The 9,235-nt window shown below is 33.6% G+C and overlaps 1 long non-coding RNA gene across 1 annotated transcript; it reads right to left on the bottom strand.

Moving 5' to 3' along the window:
• Positions 1 to 400: 400 nt before the first annotated feature.
• LOC126883648 (uncharacterized) lies at positions 401 to 1,168 on the bottom strand. Its single transcript, XR_007697717.1, has 2 exons — positions 822 to 1,168; positions 401 to 739 (listed from the first exon to the last, which is right to left on the bottom strand). It is a non-coding gene; the product is annotated as an uncharacterized LOC126883648 (long non-coding RNA).
• Between the last annotated feature and the right edge of the window lie 8,067 nt (positions 1,169 to 9,235).

The following is a 9,235-nucleotide window of genomic DNA, read 5'->3' as shown; positions in this document are numbered from 1 at the left end:
TCATGATGTGGGATTTACAATGTAAATACATTGTAAATTATGATTCGGGAGTGCTCAAAGTAGCATTTAATGTGTCTTGGTTTGTTTATTTCTACTGCATCTTGAATTTAGTATAGTATATTTCTATAAATATTTAGGTAAATTTAAATACCAAAACAAAATATAATATGTTATTACCACTGAATGTAAAAAATATTTAAGTACAGTAAAAACTATTAAAACTCTATTTTGTCTATTTTGTGAAAAGTTACTATTCACAAAGTTTATTTAGCAATAATGTATCAAACCGTGTATTACCACATCTGCGAAAGACAGTACCTCCGTTGACTAGGGTACGTTTGTGACTATGGCCACTAATGTAGACACAATGAAATTACAGGTTAATGTATGTAAGTGTAAATAATATGAAATGGAGATTTATTATTTTTATAACAATACAATAATTTCGATGGTTAAACAGATTAGGTTAATCTTCATTGTACAGATCTATTTATTCTTACGAGATCTTTCCTTAGAACACTTAGAAATCAAATGCACATTGTTTCTCACTGGCCCTGGGAATAAAAATTATGGTTACTATTGATTTGTACACTACGTTACTTCAGGCAAGTAATATTTATATTAACCATATACTTTGTTTCTATAAATGTTTAGATCAATTAAAAATGGTCTTCATTTGGCAATCTGTTAACATTTTTTCAACTCATGTACTGAATGTTCCATTAATGTCACATTTTCCCTAAAACAATATCAATGTAAAATCAAAAATATTCCTTTCATGACTGCATTTATTTTTTGAACTTTGCATACCTTATACTTACATTTAACAAGAGTAGAGACATGTTTACATTTTCCACTATTTTCTGCTTTACAAGAACATAACATTTGACTAATGCTCATGCCATTTGTGAAAGATAGGGTTCCTTTAATTTCGTGGGGATTGGACCTTACTGAAGGAATAAACCATATTATATTTTGATGGTATGCTCAGAACTTTCCTCTATTTTTCCAGCCAAAATAAGATGACCAGAGTTTAAAACTTCTTGAATTTTCAGTACCCAAGAACTTCAAATATCCCACGATACTACTTAACTTCATGACTAAAAAATAGAACCAAATACAAAACAGAACAAAACAACATAGAACTTTGAAAACAAAACCAAATTTGTTTTTGACAGAATGACTTGAATGACAGACGGAACGGAACAGTAAATTAGGCAACATTGTATTCCATCAGAGCGAGTTTTAGCCGCAGCTCTTTTCATCAGCGTCATAAAGTTAGCGAAACGGTTTTTTCAAAGTCGTTATTTTGACTTCTACCATAGCTCAAAAAATTGCACCTCGTTTGCGGATAATTGCACCATTCAAAATTTCATTTGCGGAGTTTCCGTTTTCGAGATATAAGCAAATCAAAAGTGGAGATTTCGGCGCAGCGCTAAAAATAAATGTCGATTTTCAGGGTATAAAATGCCGTAAAGTCACTAAATAACCATATCAAAAAATTGCACCTCGTTTGCGGATTATGAATAAACTGGTTTTAATTGAAAATTGAGAAAATTGAAAATGTTATAAAGGAAAAACGATTTTAATGTTGGTTGCCTATACTGTAGGGCCAGAATAATTTTCACTTTTTATAAACCTAAACTGTAAGGCTAAAAGTAGTATGTACAGCCGGTTCCTAAAAAAACTGATACGACTTTTAGTAAGATTTCATCATGTTGAGCAGTGTATTTGATTGATCTGACATTATATTTATTATGACAGACAAATAATAAAATAAACAAACAACTGATTTATGAAAAAACTAATAAGTATTTTAGAAAAATTTAAACGCAGGATGAAAGATTACATTATTACCGAGGGCGGAAAGCCCCTTAGAATAAACAAGCAGGTTCTATTGAATGAAATATTTGAAATTAAATATCACACTTTTTTTATTTTCAGCCCTGTAACTTATTAAAATAAATATTATAGAAGTTTTCAGGGACTTTCAGCCCTCGGTAATAATGTAGTCTTTCATTCTGAGTTTAAATTTTTCAAAAATATTTATTAGCTTTCTCAGGATTCGAAAAAAAATGAATACAATTAAAATACATTGAGAATTTTGACATGCGTCACAATTTTGCATTAACTCAATGTAAAATTCTAAACTGTTGAATTCCACCTTCCCTAATTATTTGACATCAAAAGATATTAGAAACTATTTGTAGATGATTCAAATCTGTATTGAAAACAACTGTTAAAATTGGTCTACGTAATTAAACATATTCCAAAATTTTGTAAAAATGTAATACATTTCAGTTTTCAGCCCAAACTTAGGCCACACACAATGCAATAATGTTCTTCTTCTTCTCTTCATTTGAATGGCCTTAGCTGCCAGGGCTATCCGGCCAGGATCCGTGAATATAGACTTGAATATTCAAGAGCCGTACCTGAGGTACATCTGGGCTTAAGCTCATAGCTCCTGAATCTGAAATATTAAGAGATAAAAAAAAAACTTTGTAATTGTTTATAAGTTCCATAACTAAAGTTCTACTATTAATGGTCTAGTTCTAGTACTACCACGCAAAACCGCACTAAGCACAAAGCACATGCATTGCAAGCAAGCATAAAGTCATAAAGTTTTTAAGCAAGCTACACACGAGTCATTGTTGATGTTAAAAACTTTTGCACTGCGATTAATGTCTTTGAGTTTAAATTTTTAAACAACACATCAGTTAATGTCGGATCACCTTCTAGTTCCCTTCTAAGCAACTGGGACTCTCTTTGGAACCTAGTACATTCCAATAAAACATGTTGTAAAGTTCCTACACTGCCACATAAACACTGGTTTGAATTCACTACCTTCAATCTAAATAAATGTACAGGAACACTACAATGTCCACTTCTCATACGACACATTTGTGTGATTATACCTCTCCCCAGGTTGGGAAATTTTGTAAACCATGCCTTTTTATATGGAACTGTAACTTGTGAGCAATAAGTAATTCCTTTTGCCTGTCCTATTTGTTGGAATCGATTTTCCCAACCGATCCATAGGTTTTCTTTATATTTAATTTGAAAATCTTTAAAGGAGGCCTTTGGTTCTCCACTAATGGGCAGCTTTCTTCCAAGATTCGCAAGATGGTCAGCTCTATCATTCCCAATAATTCCAGTGTGACTTGGAATCCATGCAAATTTAATTTCTCTATGTTGTTCATCAAATTCACATAGTTTTTGTTTTAGTTGGAGAGTTTGTGAGTCTATTGCCGCCTTGTAGCTTGATCTTGTGATTTTTTCTAGAGCACTCTTAGAATCACTACAGATGAGGCACTTTGTAAAATTATTCTGTTGGATTAACTCTAATGCTTTTTTAATGGCAAATACTTCTGCTGAGCAAATTGAATTAGCGGAGGGTAATCTTGCTGTTAACTGTGTTCTCTCGTTAAGGTATATCCCAATACCTACATTACCTTGTTTATCTTTGGATCCATCTGTGAAAATAAGTTTATATTCCGACCAGTTATTGAGGTACCATTCCATAAACTTGGTTTGGTTATTTGCTTCTTTGCCCATATTGACAGTTTCATAAGCCATAGGAGAAATCTGAATATTAAGTGGAAAGGAGTGACAAGGAAATAAGGAGCTATGTGCTACCTCATGAATTTCATGTAAAGTATTCTGGAAAGCAGCCAGTATTGGTGGGAAATATTTTCTTCTCCAAAAACTAAAGTAACCCAGAAAGACATTGTGAAATTGCTCAATTGAGGCATATATTGGGTTGTCATAGGCTACTACTTTTAAAATGAATTTAGATGCTAGCCATATTCTTCTGAGATCTAACGGTGTTTCTCCACACTCTGACAAAATTATATGAACTGGAGAAGACCTCATAAATCCCCCCACCACTCTAAGAGCTCTATACTGAACCTTATCCAATTTTGCAAGTAGAGAACGTGCACAACCTCCCAGAAAAATGGATCCATAGTCAAGATGTGATCTAATGTATGCCTTATATAGAGTGAGTAAAGTTGCAGGATGTGCTCCCCACCAAGTTCGACACAAACAACGAATAATATTGACTCCACTGGAAGCCCTCAATGCCATCTTTTCAATTTGACTTCTCCAAGAAAGGGAACTATCTAGAATAACTCCCAAATGAGAAACTTCTTGTTTCCAATCTAAACGTGTGTTATTCACTGATATTAGTAAATTCGGAATATTATTCCTATTTCTATCAAAAAAAATTGCTTGACTCTTGCTAGATGACAGACACATTCCCATATCATGAAGTTTATTAGAAATACTTTCTACTGTACCATTCAATTTTTCCACAACATCCACCCAGCTGTTGCCGGAGCAATAGAGGGCAACATCGTCTGCATACTGAGTAATTAGAACATCCTCTGGCACACAAAATGAAATTATATTGATGACAATATTAAATAGTACTGGACTCAAAGGGGAACCCTGAGGAAGGCCCACATTGGTAGTTCTTGGTCCTAGCAGATTTAAGGAAATAGGATCACGAACAGACACCAAACGATTAGTCAATAAATGTTTAACCAATTCAATAAGTAACCATGGCAAATTGAGATCTCCCAAAGCGTCCAATAATTGGATGATTGACACTTTATCATATGCAGAAGAAATGTCTAACATAACAGCAGCTGCTGGTTTCCTTTTTGAGATATTCATTGAGATTTCATTGACCAGATGAATTATGTTTTCAGACACCCCTCTACCTTTACGAAAGCCAGTCTGGAAAGGCGATAGGATCATAAAATGTTCTACATACCAATCTAACCTTATTTTTATCATGTTCTCTAAAAGTTTACTAACACACGATGATAAAACGATTGGTCTCCAGCCCGAAAGACAATTTATATTTTTATTGGGTTTGGGAATTAAACACACTGTTTGTGATTTCCATTGAGTCGGAATATGCATTCCCTCCTTTAAACATAAATTGAAAAATTTTAACAGGAACTTGATTGCTGACTCTGGAAGATGTTGCAACATAGAAAATGTTATACCATCCTGGCCCGGCACAGTATCCTTTCGTTCAACCAAAACCAATGAAAGTTCGTTTAAAGTGAAGAGTTCACACTCGATAGTATTAGATTTCACTGGGTGAGACGCAATGTCCTCAAATACAGGTGGAGTCAATGAACAAAGCATTTCCTCCCCTAACGATGAATTACTAGGAGTTCTAACTGAGGCTTTAGTGAAAGCCTTATGGAAACTTCTCACTTTTCTCCACATTACTGATATTGGAGTATCAGGTGAAATTGTGGAACAAAACACAACAAATGATTTTTTCTTTTTGGATTTAAGTTCTTTTTTACAATGTGCCCTAATTTTTTTAAAATTAATGAAGTTTTCTAAAGAAGGTACCTGTTTGAACTTCTTGACTGCCTCCCTCTTTGATTTAATTAAAACTGAACACTCTTCATCCCACCAAGGTAATTGTGGTTTATGGAATCTAACACGCTTTTTCTTAGGGATGAACCTGTTTGCTGCGTCTAATATTAGGTTTTGAAAATCTGTGTAAGACTCATTAGGGATGTTGTTAATGTTAGACTCAATATATTGGTTGAATTGTTCCCAATTGGCTTTTTTCACATTAAAGATACTGCGATCTTGAAGAGGGTCATTTCCTTGGGGACTATTTCTATCCTGCCCGTAACACACTACAAAAGGAAAGTGATCACTTGCTCCTATCTCTGGAAAAACTTCCCAGAGGCAGTCCACAGCCAAACCTGGAGATGCTATAGCTACGTCAGGGACACTGTTTGAGTCAGGCGGTGAGATTCTTGTCGCCTCACCCGTATTGAGAAAACACAAGTTATCCTCCTCCAAAAGATCTGCAAGACGATTGCCGTTCGGATTGTTAGATGATGAACCCCATAAAGAATGTTGGCAATTCAAGTCACCTATGAAGAAAAACGGTTTATCACACATTTGAACCAATTCTCTAAAGATCTCCTTACGAAAACGAACATCTGGTGTCTTATACGATCCTATAATAAAAAAATTTTCAAATTTGATAATGATAGCCTGCCATTTTTCAGGCAAGTGAATATGTGAAATGTCTATCCTATCAGCTGCCAGAGACTGATGAATAAGTACAGCTATTCCACCCCATCCATCAATCCTATCATCCCTATAGCAGTAAAAATTGGGAATATGCAAGTGCTGTGAAAATTTCAGATGTGTTTCATTTAGAAGAATGATATTAACATCGTATTCGTTAAGAAACACCATTAGATCTTGCTTATTGTTAAAGAAACCATTAATATTCCAATGCAAAATATTAAATATCATAACTATATATATAATTTGTTACTATTATTATTTTTTTTTATTTTTAATATAAAAAATAATATATTATATTATCTGTAAGAAATAAATGAAAATTCAGTCAACACTACTTTTACTAAAATTAGATGTATTATGTGACTCATCAAAACCTGCAAAATCCATATTATTATCAGAGGTTAAATCAACGTTTTTTGAAAATACACTATCCTGAGAATGTACACGATTGCTTGTTAATGAGAGTGCAAAACTTGGGCCTTGTGATCCCGTATACTTTTGTGAATCATTTAATTTGTTTAAAATCGGTAATCTAGGTAAATTTCTGCTTAGATCCTCATTTAATAGAGCTTTATGCGCCTCTTTGTCATAACTAATGTCTTTAAGAATTACTTTATTTTTCCTTTTAACTGGGACCACATGACTTTGACTCTGGAAATGGGGAGTGGAGGATGGGGATTTTTGAAGTGCTTGAGTAAATGCTCTGGGTGAGCTGGATAGTAAAGAAGGAAAATCCCTACTTCTCCTCTGAAACATTCTCGAATTCTCTGGCTTTTCATTAATTGGGGGAAACAGCTTGGCAGCTTCAAAAAAGGTGAGATCTTGGAAGACCATTACTTCATTTATCTTTTTCTGTCTTTCGAATTCTTTGCAAATTTTATTTGTGGCAAGGTGATCAAGATCGCAGTATAGGCATTTTAGTACAGAAACTGTGCAGCTTTGTACTGTATGTTCATCGGAACATTTCGGGCATCTTGCTTTTCCCCTGCACTGTCTTTGTGAGTGCCCAAATCTTAGGCATTTGAAGCATTGCTGTACAGGAGGGATGTATGGATCTACTGTTACCAAGTTTGAATATATGATTATTTCTTTAGGGGGAGTTCTTACGTCAAAGAGTAGTTGTACAGTTCCTGTTGGAATGTATGTAACGGTCCCACTGCTATCTAAAACTCTTCTGTTAAGTCTTCTGGCCGATATAATTTTCACGTTTTTTTGTAATTTACTGTCGTTAACTATGTTTTCCATTGAAATATTTATACTTACATCTCTAATAATACCCCTTGATGTTAGCATTTTTTGAGGTATATAAGCAAGAAATCCTTTCTCAAGGATTTCTGTACTATTTAGTACCATATTTGCCTGTTTGGAGGTGTTAAAAATTACTCCAATTCTATTCATGCCTTTTCTACTAATTTCTTTAATTCCAGTCGTACCCATTGTATGAAATACTTTCCCAATATCCATAGGATGGATATTTCCTGCTTTTCCCTTGTCACTCTCTATCATAATAAGGAATGGGCCGAAGTCAGTGTCCTTGTATTCAACTTTTCTTCTACTAATATTTTCAATCCTAGATGATAAGTTATTAACTTCTGTTAACATGATCTGATCGTTTTGGAATTTATTTTTTAAAGCACAGAGTTCTTTTTCTATTAAATTAATGTTATTTTTATGTCTCGGGGCTAGCATGTGTATGGAATTTAAAAAATTTTGCGAGTTCAATGAAAGCAAAGCATAGATCCCGCCCCCTTTGCCAGGGGGGCCGGGAGAGTTAGTGTCCATCTCCTAAGCCAGCCTCTACTCTACTATACTACTGCTACTATGATTATATAAAGGCAAAACTTACAGAAAAGTCCTTAGTATTTCTAATTCACTACTAACGTATTATCCCGTTTTAACTTTTAAATTAACTACTAAATTAATGTTCAAACACTAACTAACTATATCTACAGTATAATTACTTAATTTATAACAATTTTAACGCGATGATTTAAGATTTTTTTCAAACCTAAAAATCCAAATTTGCATGAATTTGCTGCGGCGTACAACTTCAGTCAGTTTTTTGCAATAATGTTCACATTTTTGAACTGTCAATATTTTTATTTTATCATCTATTGTTTAAAAACAATACAGTTGATAAGATACCCTCAGTTGCGGAGAAAGTATTAATAATAAAGATTAATAATAAAGTCTAATAACCGTGGAACAGAATAAGCTATCTGACAAATTTTAAGATTTGGCAGTGACGTTGACAGTATGTAAATATTAAGTATTTATCCTTCAAAATACACTGCTCAATTTTCTACAAAATACGCGTCAAGAGTCGTATCAGTTTTTTTTGGAACCAGGTGTACCATAATCAAAATAACTCCTCCTGACTTAAAGGTAATCCCTGCTTTGAAATTTCATTTGGGGATTTTCCGTTTTCGAGATATAACCAAATAAAAAGTTGAGATTTCGAATAAATTTTCATTTTCTGGGTATAAAAAGCCGTAAAATTGCTAAATAATCATATCACCTAATTGCTCCTCGTTTGCGGAGTATAAATAAACTGGCTTTAATTGAAAATAATGAAAATTGAAAATTTTATAAAGAAAAACGATATTAACGACGGTTGTGGTTGCCTACACTGTAGGGGCAATGCAAAGGAATTATTATTCGTAGTAGTGATGTTGATTATAGTTACTTTCGAGGATTCGTTACAAATCGTTACTTTTGTATAAAGTAATCATTTACAGTTACAGTATTCGTTACTTTGGATTACTATGATTACTTTTGTATTTGAGTACCGGTAATCATATCGAGAATCGTATTTCTCAGTAGGTAGATATTTTGTATAGGTATTTCGATATAACAACGACCTTCACCGATCTGTTTAAGGGATAAATCGTTACTTTTGTATAAAGTAATCATTTACAGTATTCGTTACTTTGATTACTATATGATTACTTTTGTTACTTTTGTATTCGAGTACCGATAATCATATCGAGAATCGTATTTCTCAGTAGGAAGGTATTTTGTATAGGTATTCTGTCACACCCTTAAAACGCTTCATACCGATAACGATATTCCATAACACTCGTAAAATACCGGTCCCGTCCGTTACTCGCTAGGATACGATTGGTATTTTTTTTATAGAAAGTAATCAAGTGTACTG

The sequence above is a fragment of the Diabrotica virgifera genome, chromosome 1 (assembly GCF_917563875.1).
Source record: "Diabrotica virgifera virgifera chromosome 1, PGI_DIABVI_V3a".
NCBI lineage: Eukaryota > Metazoa > Arthropoda > Insecta > Coleoptera > Chrysomelidae > Diabrotica > Diabrotica virgifera.
The sequence above is the reverse complement of the archived record's forward strand: the minus strand, read 5'-3'. Positions and strand labels throughout refer to the sequence as shown.